Below are 14,493 nucleotides of genomic sequence, written 5' to 3' on the forward strand. Positions count from 1 at the left end.
CTTACTAGTTGACATGTAAGCCGATAAACGCCCACTAGTTCACTCGTAAGATCATTTTGAGGCTTACTCATTGACATGTAAGCCGCAAAACGCCCACTAGTTCACTAGTAAGGTCATTTTGAGGCTTACTAGTTGACATGTAAGCCGCAAAACGCCCACTAGTTCACTAGTAAGATCATTTTGACGCTTACTAGTGAACATGTAAGGCCATAAATGTGCCCGCTAGTTCACTAGTAAGTTCATTTTGAGGCTTACTAGTTGACATGTAAGCCACAAATCGCCTACTAGTTCACTAGTAAGTTCATTTTGAGGCTTACTAGTTGACATGTAAGCCACAAATCGCCTACTAGTTCACTAGTAAGATCATTTTGAGGCTTACTAGTGAACATGTAAGCCACAAAACGCCCACTAGTTCACTAGTAAGATCATTTTGACGCTTACTAGTGAACATGTAAGCCACAAAACGCTCACTAGTTCACTAGTAAGGTCATTTTTACGCTTACTAGTGAACATGTAAGCCACAAAACGCTCACTAGTTCACTAGTAAGGTCATTTTGACGCTTACTAGTGAACATGTAAGCCGAAAAAACGCCCACTAGTTCACTAGTAAGATCATTTTGACGCTTACTCGTGAACATGTAAGCCACAAAACGCTCACTAGTTCACTAGTAAGGTCATTTTGACGCTTAAAAAAAAAGCCGGGCCGTCTTTTTTTTTAATCTCTCAATCTGCTGCCCGGCCGCCGAGCCGGCCCGCTCTCCGTTAAAATTAATGGCCTTTTGCCTACTACACCGCCCTCTGGCGGACACAAGCGCTATTGCCGAGAATGAATGACGGGATTTTTCAATTTCATCTGCAAACTAAATACATGTTGAAATGTGTGCATAAGTCCTTTGGTTTAGGCGTGACACTCAATTTGAGTTTTATTGCTTTAAATGCATTTTCAGGCCGAGTTGTGCACGTTTTCTGAGCTTGAATGTATCTTTATGGGAATGAGTTGTATAGTCAAATTAGTCATCCTGAACTAAATAAATGTTGAAATGTGTGCATAAGTCCTTTGGTTTAGGCGTGACACTCATTTTGAGTATTTATTGCTTTAAATGCATTTTCAGGCCGAGCTGAGAAGGTTTTCAAAAGATGTCCTGATTCATGTTATGGTCTGTGTCGCCCTCTACTGACCAATATCCGATATTGTCTCCGAGGCCTGAAACTATTTTCATTTATATGACTGTATAACTGTACTCTTCAGCCAATTATTCCATGACTCTTTGTTCTTGAACTAATTATAACTCAACGCGGGTAACATGACTATACTCAATTTCAGTTTTTATTGCTTTAAGTGCAGTTTCAGTCTGAGCTGAGCTCGTTTTCTGAGTTTGAATGTTTTTTAATAGGAATGAGTTGTGTGATCAAATTAATGCTCATTTAGGCTTCAGGAGGTCATCCTGAACTAAATTCATGTTGATGTGTGCGCATAAGTCCTTTGGTTCAGGCGTGACACTCAATTTGAGTTTTTATTGCTTTAAATGCATTTTCAGGCCGAGTTGACCACGTTTTCTGACTTTTAATGTATCTTCATAGGAATGAGTTGTGTGGTCAAATTAATGCTCATTTAGCCTTCAGGAGGTCATCCTGAACTAAATTCATGTTGAAATGTGGCCATAAGTCCTTTTGTTTAGGCGTGACACTCAATTTGAGTTTTTATTGCTTTAAATGCATTTTCAGGCCGACCTGAGCACGTTTTCTGACTTTGAATGTATCTTTGTAGGAATGAGTCGTGTAGTCAAATTAATAGTCATTTAGGCGTCAGGAGGTCAACCTGAACTAAATACATGTTGAAATGTGTGCATAAGTCCTTTATTTTATTCGTGACACTCAATTTGAGTTTTTTATTGCTTTAAATGCATTTTCAGGCCGCACTGAGCGTGTTTTCTGAGTTTGTATTTATCTACATAGGAATGAGTTGTGTAGTCAAATTAATGCTCATTTACGCTTCAGGAGATCATCCTGAACTAAATTCATGTTGAAATGTGTGCACAAGTCCTTTGGTTCAGGTGTGACACTCAATTTTAGTTTTTATTGCTTTAAATGCATTTTCTGGCCGAGCTGAGTACGTTTACTGACTTTGAATGTATCTTCATAGGAATGAGTTGTATAGTCAAATTAATGGTCATTTAGGCTTCAGGAGGTCATCCTGAACTAAATAAATGTTGAAATGTGTGCATATGTCCTTTGGTTTAGGCGTGACACTCATTTTCAGGCCGAGCTGAGAAGGTTTTCAAAAGATGTCTTGAATCATGTTATGGTCTGTCTCGCCCTCTACTGACCAAATTCCGATATTGTCTCCGAGGCCTGAAACCATTTTCATTTATATGACTGTATAACTGTACTCTTCAGCCAATTATTCCATGACTCTTTGTTCTTGAACTAATTATAACTCAACGCGGGTACCATGACTATACTCAATTTCAGTTTTTATTGCTTTAAGTGCAGTTTGAGTCGGAGCTGAGCTCGTTTTCTGAGTTTGAATGTTTTTTAATAGGAATGAGTTGTGTGATCAAATTAATGCTCATTTAGGCTAGAGGAAGTCTCCTGAACTAAATACATGTTGAAATGTGTGCATAAGTCCTACGGTTGAGGCGTGACACTCAATTTGAGTTTTTATTGTTTTAAATGCATTTTCAGGCCGAGTTGAGCACGTTTTCTGACTTTGAATGTATCTTCATAGGAATGAGTTGTGTGTTCAAATTAATGCTCATTTAGGCTTCAGGAGGTCATCCTGAACTAAATTAATGTTGAAATGTGTGCATAAGTCCTTTGGTTTAGGTGTGACGCTCGATTTGACTTTTCATTGCTTTAAATGCATTTTCAGGCCGAGTTGAGCACGTTTTCTGAGTTTGAATGTATCTTCATAGGAATGAGTTGTGTGGTGAAATTAATGCTCATTTAGGCTTCAGGACATCAACCTGACCTAAATACATGTTGAAATGTGTGCATAAGTCCTTTGGTTTAGGCGTGACGCTCAATTTGAGTTTTATTGCTTTGAATGCATTTTCGGGTCGAGCTGAGCACATTTTGTGACTTTGAATGTATCTTCATAGGAATGAGATCTTAGGTCAAATTAATGCTCATTTAGGCTTCAGGAGGTCAACCTGAACTAAATACATGTTGAAATGTTTACATAATGTTTTGGTTTAGGCGTGACACTCAATTTGACTTTTATTCCTTTAAATGCATTTTCAGGCCGAGCTTAGCGCGTTTTCTGAGTTTGAACATATCTTCATAGAATGAGTTGTGTGATCAAATTAATGGTCATTTAGGCTTCAGGAGGTCAACCTGAACTTAATACATGTTGAAGTGTGTGCATGAGTTGTCTGATCAAATTAATGGTCATTTAGGCTTCAGGTGGTCATCCTGAACAAAATACATGTTGAAATGTTTACATAATGTTTTGGTTTAGCCGTGACACTCAATTTGAGTTTTATTTATTTTAAATGCATTTTCAGGCCGAGCTGAGCACGTTTTTTGACTTGGAATGTATCTTCATGGGACTGAGTTGTGTGATCAAATTAAAGGTAAGTTAGGCTTCAGGAAGACATCCTGAACTAAATTCATGTTGAAATGTGTGCATAAGTCCTTTGGCTTAGGCGTGACACTCAACTTGAGTTTTTATTGCTTTAAATGCATTTTCAGGCCGAGCTGAGCACGTTTTCATAGTTTGAATGTATCTTCATAGGAATGAGTTTTGTGGTCAAATTATTGCTCATTTAGGCTTCAGGGGGTCATCCTGAACAAAATACATGTTGAAGTGTGTGAATAAGTCCTTTGGTTTAGGCGTTACACTCAATTAGAATTTTTATTGCTTTAAATGCATTTTCAGGCTGAGCTGAGCACGTTTTTTGATAATGAATGTATCTTCATAGGAATGAGTTGTGGAGTCAAATTAATTTTCATTTAGGCTTCAGGAGGTCAACCTGAACTAAATACATGTTGAAATGTGTGCATAAAACCTTTGGTTTACGCGTGACACTCAATTTGAGTTTTATTTATTTTAAATGCATTTTCAGGCCGAGCTGAGCACATTTTCTGACTTTGAATGTATATTCATAGGAATGAGTTGTGTGGTCAAATTAATGCTCATTTAGGCTTCAGGAGGTCAACCTGAACTAAATACATGTTGAAGTGTGTGCTTAAGTCATTTGGTTTAGGCGTTACACTCAATTAGAATTTTTATTGCTTTAAATGCGTTTTCAGGCCGAGCTGAGCACGTTTTTTGATTTTGAATGTATCTTCATAGGAATGAGTTGTGTATCCATCCATCCATCCATCCATCCATCCATCCATCATCTACCGCTTATCGGGTCGCGGGGGCAACAGCTTTAGCAGGGAAGCCCAGACTTCCCTCTCCCTAGCTACTTCTTCCAGCTCTCCCCGGTGGATCCCAAGTCGTTCCCAGGCAAGCTGGGTGACATAGTCTCTCCAGCGTGTCCTGGGTCTTCCTCGGGGTCTCCTCCCGGTGGGACATGACCGGAACACCTCACCGGGGAGGCGCTCAGGGGGCATCCGAATCAGATGCCCAAGCCACCTCATCTGGCTCCTCTCGATGTGGAGGAGAAGCGGCTCGACTCTGAGCCCCTCCCGGATGACTGAGCTTCTCACCTTATCTCTAAGGGAGAGCCCGGACACCCTGCGGAGAAAACTCATTTCAGCCGCTTGTATCCGGGATCTCGTTCTTTCGGTCACGACCCATAGCTCGTGACCATAGGTGAGGGTTGGGACGTAGATCGACCGGTAAATTGAGAGCTTCGCCCTTTGGCTCAGCTCCTTCTTCACCACGACAGACCGATACAACGTCCGCATCACAGCAGACGCTGCACCGATCCGCCTGTCGATCTCCCGCTCCCTCCTACCCCCACTCGTGAACAAGACCCCAAGATACTTGAACTCCTCCACTTGGGGTAAGATCTCCTCCCCGACCCGGAGGGGGCACTCCACCCTTTTCCGACTGAGGACCATGGTTTCAGATTTGGAGGTGCTGATTTTCATCCCAACCGCTTCACACTCGGCTGCGAAACGCTCCAGTGAGAGTTGGAGAGCCCCGTTTGAAGGAGCCAACAGCACCACATCATCTGCAAAAAGCAGGGATGTAATACTGAGGCCCCCAAAACGGACCCCCTCAACGCTTCGGCTGCGCCTAGAAATTCTGTCCATAAAGGTTATGAACAGAATCGGCGACAAAGGGCAGCCTTGGCGGAGTCCTACCCCCACTGGAAACGATTCCGACTTACTGCCGGCAATGCGAACCAAACTCTGACATCGGTGGTATAGTGACCGAACAGCCCGTATCAGGGGGTTCGGTACCCCATACCCACGAAGCACCCCCCACAGAATTCCCCGAGGGACACGGTCAAACGCCTTCTCCAAGTCCACAAAACACATGTAGACTGGTTGGGCGAATTCCCACATACCCTCAAGGACCCTGCTAAGGGTGTAAAGCTGGTCCACTGTTCCACGGCCGGGACGAAAACCACACTGCTCCTCCTCAATCTGAGGCTCGACTTCCTGACGGACCCTCCTCTCCAGCACCCCTGAATAGACCTTACCAGGGAGGCTGAGGAGTGTGATCCCTCTGTAGTTGGAACACACCCTCCGGTCCCCCTTTTTAAAAAGAGGGACTACCACCCCGGTCTGCCAATCCAGAGGCACTCTCCCTGTTGACCACGCGATGTTGCAGAGGCGTGTCAACCAGGACAGCCCCACAACATCCAGAGCCTTGAGGAACTCCGGGCGGATCTCATCCACCCCTGGGGCCTTGCCACCGTGGAGCTTTTTAACAACATCGGTGACTTCAACCACAGAGATAGGAGAGCCCACCTCAGAGTCCCCAGGCTCTGCTTCCTCCAAGGAAGGCGTGTTGGTGGAGTTGAGGAGGTCTTCAAAGTACCCTGCCCACCGGTTCACAACGTCCAGAGTCGAAGTCAGCAGCGCCCCATCCCCACTGTACACAGTGTTAGTGGTGCACTGCTTCCCCCTCCTGAGACGTCGGATGGTGGACCAGAATTTCCTCTAAGCCGTCCGGAAGTCGGCTTCCATGGCCTCACCGAACTCTTCCCACGCTCGGGTTTTTGCCTCGGCGACCACCGAAGCCGCGGTCCGCTTGGCCAGTCGATACCCGTCAGCTGTCTCTGGGGTCTCACAGGCCATAAAGGCTCGATAGGACTCCTTCTTCAGCTTGACGGCATCCCTTACTGCTGGTGTCCACCAGCGAGTACGGGGATTGCCGCCACGACAGGCACCAACCACCTTACGGCCACAACTCAGATTGGCCGCCTCAACAATAGAGGCACGGAACATGGTCCACTCGGGCTCAATGTCCCCCGCCTCCCCCGGAACATGGGAAAAGCTCTGTCGGAGGTGGGAGTTGAAACTCCTTCTGACAGGGGATTCCGCCAGACGCTCCCAACAAACCCTCACTATACGTTTGGGTCTGCCAGGACGGACCGGCATCTTCCCCCACCATCGGAGCCTACTCACCACCAGGTGGTGATCAGTTGACAGCTCCGCCCCTCTCTTCACACGAGTGTCCAGAACATGCGGCCGCAAATCCGATGATACAACTACAAAGTCGATCATCGAACTGCGGCCTAGGGTGTCCTGGTGCCAAGTGCACATATGGACACCCTTATGTTTGAACAAGGTGTAAGTTATGGACAATCCGTGACGAGCACAGAAGTCCAATAACAAAACACCACTCGGGTTTTGATCGGGGGGGGCCGTTCCTCCCAATCACGCCCCTCCAGGTATCACTGTCATTGCCCACGTGAGCATTGAAGTCCCCCAGCAGAACAATGGAGTCCCCAGCAGGAGTACTCTCCAGCACATCCTCCAAGGACTCCAAAAAGGGTGGGTATGCTGAGCTGCTGTTTGGTGCATATGCACAAACAACAGTCAGGACCCGTCCACCCACCCGAAGGCTTAGGGAGGCAACCCTCTCGTCTACCGGTGTGAACCCCAATGTACAGGCACTGAGCCGGGGGGCAATGAGTATGCCCACACCTGCTCTGCGCCTCTCACCGTGAGCAACTCCAGAGTGGAAGAGAGTCCAACCCCTCTCGAGAGAACTGGTACCAGAACCCAGGCTGTGTGTGGAGGCAAGTCCGACTATATCCAGTCGGAAATTCTCTGCCTCACATACCAGCTCGGGCTCCTTCCCTTGCAGAGAGGTGACATTCCATGTCCCAAGAGCTAGCTTCTGCAGCCGAGGATCGGACCGCCAGGGTCCCCGCCTTTGGCTGCCGCCCAGCTCACATTGCACCCGACCCCTTTGGCCCCTCTCATGGGTGGTGAGCCCATGGGAAGGGGGACCCACGTTGCCTCTTCGGGCTGTGCCCGGCCGGGCCCCATGGGTGTAAGCCCGGCCACCAGGCGCCTGCCAACGAGCCCCACCTCCAGGCCTGGCTCCAGAGGGGGGCCCCGGTGACCCGCGTCCGGGCAAGGGAAACTGAGATCCATTAATTTTACTCATCATAAGGGGTCTTTTGAGCCGTGCTTTGTCTGGCCCCTCACCTAGAACCTGTTTGCCATGGGTGACCCTGCCAGGGGCATAAAGCCCCAGACAACTTAGCTTCTAGGATCATTGGGACACACAAACCCCTCCACCACGGTAAGGTGACGACTCACGGAGGGGATGAGTTGTGTAGTCAAATTAATTGTCATTTAGGCTTCAGGAGGTCAACCTGGACAAAATACATGTTGAAGTGTGTGCATAAGTCCTTTGCTTTAGGCGTGACACTCAATTTGAGTTTTATTGCTTTAAATGCATTTTCAGACCGAGCTGAGAACATTTTTTGACTTTGAATGTATCTTCATAGGAATGAATTGTGCGGTCAAATTAATGCTCGTTTAAGCTTCAGGAGGTCAACCTGAACTAAATCCATGTTGAGTGTGTGCATAAAACCTTTGGTTTAGGCGTGACACTCAATTTGAGTTTTTATTGCTTTAAATGCATTTTCAGGCCGAGCTGAGCACATTTTCTGACTATGAATGTATCTTCATAGGAATGAGTTGTGTGATCAAATTAATGGTCATTTAGGCTTCAGGAGGTCAACCTGAACTTATTAATACATGTCGAAGTGTGTGTATGAGTTGTGTGATCAAATTAATGCTCATTTAGGCTTCAGGAGGTCAACCTGAACTAAATACATGTTGAAGTGTGTGCATAAGTCATTTGGTTTAGGCGTTAAACTCAATTAGAATTTTTATTGCTTTACATGCATTTTCAGGCCGAGCTTAGCACGTTTTTTGATTTTGAATGTATCTTCATAGGAATGAGTTGTGTGGTCAAATTAATGCTCATTTAGGCTTCAGGAGGTCAACCTGAACTAAATACATGTTGAAATGTGTGCATAAGTCCTTTGGTTTAGGCGTGACACTCAATTTGAGTTTTTATTGCTTTAAATGCATTTTCAGACCGAGCTGAGCACATTTTTTGACTTTGAATGTATCTTCATAGGAATGAGTTGTGCGGTCAAACTAATGTTCATTTAGGCTTCAGGAGGTCAACCTGAACTAAAGACATGTTGAGTGTGTGCATAAGTCCTTTGGTTTAGGTGTGACACTCAATTTGAGTTTTATTGCTTAAAATGTATTTTCACGCCGAGCTGAGCACATTTTCTGAGTTTGAATGTATCTTCATAGGAATGAGTTGTGTGGTCAAATTAATGCTGAGCTGAGCACGTTTTCTGACTTTGAATGTATCTTTATAGGAATGAGTTGTCTGGTCAAATTAATGCTCATTTAGTCATCAGGAGGTCAACCTGAACAAAATGCATGTTCAAATGTGTGCATAAAACCTTTGGTTTATGCGTGACACTCAATTTGAGTTGTATTTGTTTTAAATGCATTTTCAGGCCGAGCTGAGCACGTTTTCCCACTGTGAATGTATCATCAAGGGAATGAGTTGTGTGATCAAATTAATGGTAATTTAGGCTTCAGGAGGTCAACCTGAACTAAATACATGTTGAAATGTGTGCATAAGTCCTTTGGTTTAGGCGTGACACTCAATTTGAATTTTTATTGCTTAAAATGTATTTTCACGCCGAGCTGAGCACATTTTCTGAGTTTGAATGTATCTTCATAGGAATAAGTTGTGACGTCAAATTAGTGATCATTTAGGCTTCAGGAGGTCAGCCTGAACTAAATACATGTTGAAATGTTGACATAATGTTTTGGTTTAGGCGTGACACTCAATTTGAGTTTTTATTGCTTTAAATGCATTTTCAGACCGAGCTGAGCACATTTTTTGACTTTGAATGTATCTTCATAGGAATGAGTTGTGCGGTCAAACTAATGTTCATTTAGGCTTCAGGAGGTCAACCTGAACTAAAGACATGTTGAGTGTGTGCATAAGTCCTTTGGTTTAGGCGTGACACTCAATTTGAGTTTTATTGCTTTAAATGCATTTTCAGACCGAGTTGAGCACATTTTCTGAGTTTGAATGCATCTTCATAGGAATGAGTTGTGTAGTCAAATTAATTGTCATTTAGGCTTCAGGAGGTCAACCTGAACTAAATACGTGTTGAAATGTGTGCATAAAACCTTTGGTTTAGGCGTGACACTCAATTTGAGTTTTTATTGCTTTAAATGCATTTTCAGGCCGAGCTGAGCACCTTTTCAGAGTTTTAATGTATTTTCATAGGAATGAGTTCTGTGGTCAAATTAATGCTCATTTAGGCTTTAGGGGGTCATCCTGAACAAAATAAATGTTGAAGTGTGTGCATAAGTCCTTTGGTTTAGGCGTGACACTCAATTTGAGTTTTATTGCTTTAAATGCATTTTCAGACCGAGTTGAGCACATTTTCTGAGTTTGAATGCATCTTCATAGGAATGAGTTGTGTAGTCAAATTAATTGTCATTTAGGCTTCAGGAGGTCAACCTGAACTAAATACGTGTTGAAATGTGTGCATAAAACCTTTGGTTTACGCGTGACACTCAATTTGAGTTTTATTTATTTTAAATGCATTTTCAGGCCGAGCTGAGCACATTTTCTGACTTTGAATGTATATTCATAGGAATGAGTTGTGTGGTCAAATTAATGCTCATTTAGGCTTCAGGAGGTCAACCTGAACTAAATACATGTTTAAATGTATGCACAAGTCCATAGGTTTAGGCGTGACACTCAATTTGAGTTTTTATTGCTTTAAATGCATTTTCAGACCGAGCTGAGCACATTTTTTGACTTTGAATGTATCTTCATAGGAATGAGTTGTGCGGTCAAATTAATGCTCATTTAGGCTTCAGGAGGTCAACCTGAACTAAATACATGTTGAGTGTGTGCATAAGTCCTTTGGTTTAGGTGTGACACTCAATTTGAGGTTTATTGCTTTAAATGTATTTTCAGGCAGAGCTGAGCACATTTTCTGAGTTTGAATGTATCTTCATAGGAATGAGTTGTGTGGTCCAATTAATGCTGAGCTGAGCACGTTTTCTGACTTTGAATGTATCTTTATAGGAATGAGTTGTGTGGTCAAATTAATGCTCATTTAGTCATCAGGAAGTCAACCTGAAGAAAATGCATGTTCAAATGTGTGCATAAAACCTTTGGTTTCTGCGTGACACTCAATTTGAGTTGTATTTGTTTTAAATGCATTTTCAGGCCGAGCTGAGCACGTTTTTTGATTTTGAATGTATCTTCATAGGAATGAGTTGTGTAGTCAAATTAATTGTCATTTAGGCTTCAGGAGGTCAACCTGAACTAAATGCGTGTTGAAATGTGTGCATAAAACCTTTGGTTTACGTGTGACACTAAATTTGAGTTTTATTTATTTTAAATGCATTTTCAGGCCGAGCTGAGCACATTTTCTGAGTTTGAATGTATCTTCATAGGAATGAGTTGTGTGGTCAAATTAATGCTCATTTAGGCTTCTGGAGGTCAACCTGAACTAAATACATGTTGAAATGTGTGCGTAAGTCCTTTGGTTTAGGCGTGACACTCAATTTGAGTTTTTATTGCTTTAAATGCAATTTCAAGCCGAGCTGAGCACGTTTTCAGAGTTTGAATGTATCTTCATAGGAATGAGTTCTGTGGTCAAATTAATGCTCATTTAGGTTTCAGGAGGTCAACCTGAACTAAATACATGTTGAGTGTGTGCATAAGTCATTTGGTGTAGGTGTGACACTCAATTTGAGGTTTATTGCTTTAAATGTATTTTCAGGCCGAGCTGAGCACATTTTCTGAGTTTGAATGTATGTTCATAGGAATGAGTTGTGTGGTCAAATTAATGCTGAGCTGAGCACGTTTTCTGACTTTGAATGTATCTTTATAGGAATGAGTTGTGTGGTCAAATTAATGCTCATTTAGTCATCAGGAAGTCAACCTGAACAAAATGCATGTTCAAATGTGTGCATAAAACCTTTGGTTTATGCGTGACATTCAATTTGAGTTGTATTTGTTTTAAATGCATTTTCAGGCCGAGCTGAGCACATTTTCTGAGTTTGAATGTATCTTCATAGGAATGAGTTGTGTGGTCAAATTAATGCTCATTTAGGCTTCAGGAGGTCAACCTGAACTAAATACATGTTGAAATGTGTGCACAAGTCCTTTGGTTTAGGCGTGACACTCAATTTGAGTTTTTATTGCTTTAAATGCAATTTCAGGCCGAGCTGAGCACGTTTTCAGAGTTAGAATGTATCTTCATAGGAATGAGTTCTGTGGTCAAATTAATGCTCATTTAGGTTTCAGGAGGTCAAACTGAACTAAATACATGTTGAGGTGTGCATAAGTCCTTTGGTTTTGGCGTGACACTCAATTTGAGTTTTATTGCTTAAAATGTATTTTCAGGCCGAGCTGAGCACATTTTCTGAGTTTGAATGTATCTTCATAGGAATGAGTTGTGTGGTCAAATTAGTGATCATTTAGGCTTCAGGAGGTCAACCTGAACTAAATACATGTTGAAATGTGTGCACAAGTCCTTTGGTTTAGGCGTGACACTCAATTTGAGTTTTTATTGCTTTAAATGCATTTTCAGGCCGAGCTGAGCACGTTTTATGACTTTGAATGTATCTTCATAAAAATGAGTTGTGTGATCAAATTAATTGTCATTTAGGCTTCAGGAGGTCAACCTGAACAAAATGCATGTTGAAGTGTGTGCATAAGTCCTTTGCTTTAGGCGTGACACTCAATTTGAGTTTTTATTTCTTTCAATGCATTTTCAGACCAAGCTGAGCACATTTTTTGACTTTGAATGTATCTTCATAGGAATGAGTTGTGCGGTCAAATTAATGCTCATTTAGGCTTCAGGAGGTCAACCTGAACTAAATACATGTTGAGTGTGTGCATAAGTCCTTTGGTTTAGGCGTGACACTCAATTTGAGTTTTATTGCTTTAAATGCATTTTCAGACCGAGTTGAGCACATTTTCTGAGTTTGAATGCATCTTCATAGGAATGAGTTGTGTAGTCAAATTAATTGTCATTTAGGCTTCAGGAGGTCAACCTGAACTAAATACGTGTTGAAATGTGTGCATAAAACCTTTGGTTTACGCGTGACACTCAATTTGAGTTTTATTTATTTTAAATGCATTTTCAGGCCGAGCTGAGCACATTTTCTGACTTTGAATGTATATTCATAGGAATGAGTTGTGTGGTCAAATTAATGCTCATTTAGGCTTCTGGAGGTCAACCTGAACTTAAATACATGTTGAAATGTGTGCGTAAGTCCTTTGGTTTAGGCGTGACACTCAATTTGAGTTTTTATTGCTTTAAATGCATTTTCAGACCGAGCTGAGCACATTTTTTGACTTTGAATGTATCTTCATAGGAATGAGTTGTGCGGTCAAATTAATGCTCATTTAGGCTTCAGGAGGTCAACCTGAACTAAATACATGTTGAGTGTGTGCATAAGTCCTTTGGTTTAGGTGTGACACTCAATTTGAAGTTTATTGCTTTAAATGTATTTTCAGGCCGAGCTGAGCACATTTTCTGAGTTTGAATGTATCTTCATAGGAATGAGTTGTGTGGTCCAATTAATGCTGAGCTGAGCACGTTTTCTGACTTTGAATGTATCTTTATAGGAATGAGTTGTGTGGTCAAATTAATGCTCATTTAGTCATCAGGAAGTCAACCTGAACAAAATGCATGTTCAAATGTGTGCATAAAACCTTTGGTTTATGCGTGACACTCAATTTGAGTTGTATTTGTTTTAAATGCATTTTCAGGCCGAGCTGAGCACGTTTTTTGATTTTGAATGTATCTTCATAGGAATGAGTTGTGTAGTCAAATTAATTGTCATTTAGGCTTCAGGAGGTCAACCTGAACTAAATGCGTGTTGAAATGTGTGCATAAAACCTTTGGTTTACGCGTGACACTCAATTTGAGTTTTATTTATTTTAAATGCATTTTCAGGCCGAGCTGAGCACATTTTCTGAGTTTGAATGTATCTTCATAGGAATGAGTTGTGTGGTCAAATTAATGCTCATTTAGGCTTCTGGAGGTCAACCTGAACTAAATACATGTTGAAATGTGTGCGTAAGTCCTTTGGTGTAGGCGTGACACTCAATTTGAGTTTTTATTGCTTTAAATGCAATTTCAGGCCGAGCTGAGCACGTTTTCAGAGTTTGAATGTATCTTCATAGGAATGAGTTCTGTGGTCAAATTAATGCTCATTTAGGTTTCAGGAGGTCAACCTGAACTAAATACATGTTGAGTGTGTGCATAAGTCCTTTGGTTTAGGTGTGACACTCAATTTGAGGTTTATTGCTTTAAATGTATTTTCAGGCCGAGCTGAGCACATTTTCTGAGTTTGAATGTATGTTCATAGGAATGAGTTGTGTGGTCAAATTAATGCTGAGCTGAGCACGTTTTCTGACTTTGAATGTATCTTTATAGGAATGAGTTGTGTGGTCAAATTAATGCTCATTTAGTCATCAGGAAGTCAACCTGAACAAAATGCATGTTCAAATGTGTGCATAAAACCTTTGGTTTATGCGTGACATTCAATTTGAGTTGTATTTGTTTTAAATGCATTTTCAGGCCGAGCTGAGCACATTTTCTGAGTTTGAATGTATCTTCATAGGAATGAGTTGTGTGGTCAAATTAATGCTCATTTAGGCTCCAGGAGGTCAACCTGAACTAAATACATGTTGAAATGTGTGCACAAGTCCTTTGGTTTAGGCGTGACACTCAATTTGAGTTTTTATTGCTTTAAATGCAATTTCAGGCCGAGCTGAGCACGTTTTCAGAGTTTGAATGTATCTTCATAGGAATGAGTTCTGTGGTCAAATTAATGCTCATTTAGGCTTTAGGGGGTCATCCAGTTGTGCGGTCAAATTAATGCTCATTTAGGCTTCAGGAGGTCAACCTGAACTAAATACATGTTGAGTGTGTGCATAAGTCCTTTGGTTTTGGCGTGACACTCAATTTGAGTTTTATTGCTTAAAATGTATTTTCAGGCCGAGCTGAGCACATTTTCTGAGTTTGAATGTATCTTCATAGGAAT

The sequence above is a fragment of the Hippocampus zosterae genome, chromosome 11 (genome assembly GCF_025434085.1).
Source record: "Hippocampus zosterae strain Florida chromosome 11, ASM2543408v3, whole genome shotgun sequence".
Lineage (NCBI taxonomy): Eukaryota > Metazoa > Chordata > Actinopteri > Syngnathiformes > Syngnathidae > Hippocampus > Hippocampus zosterae.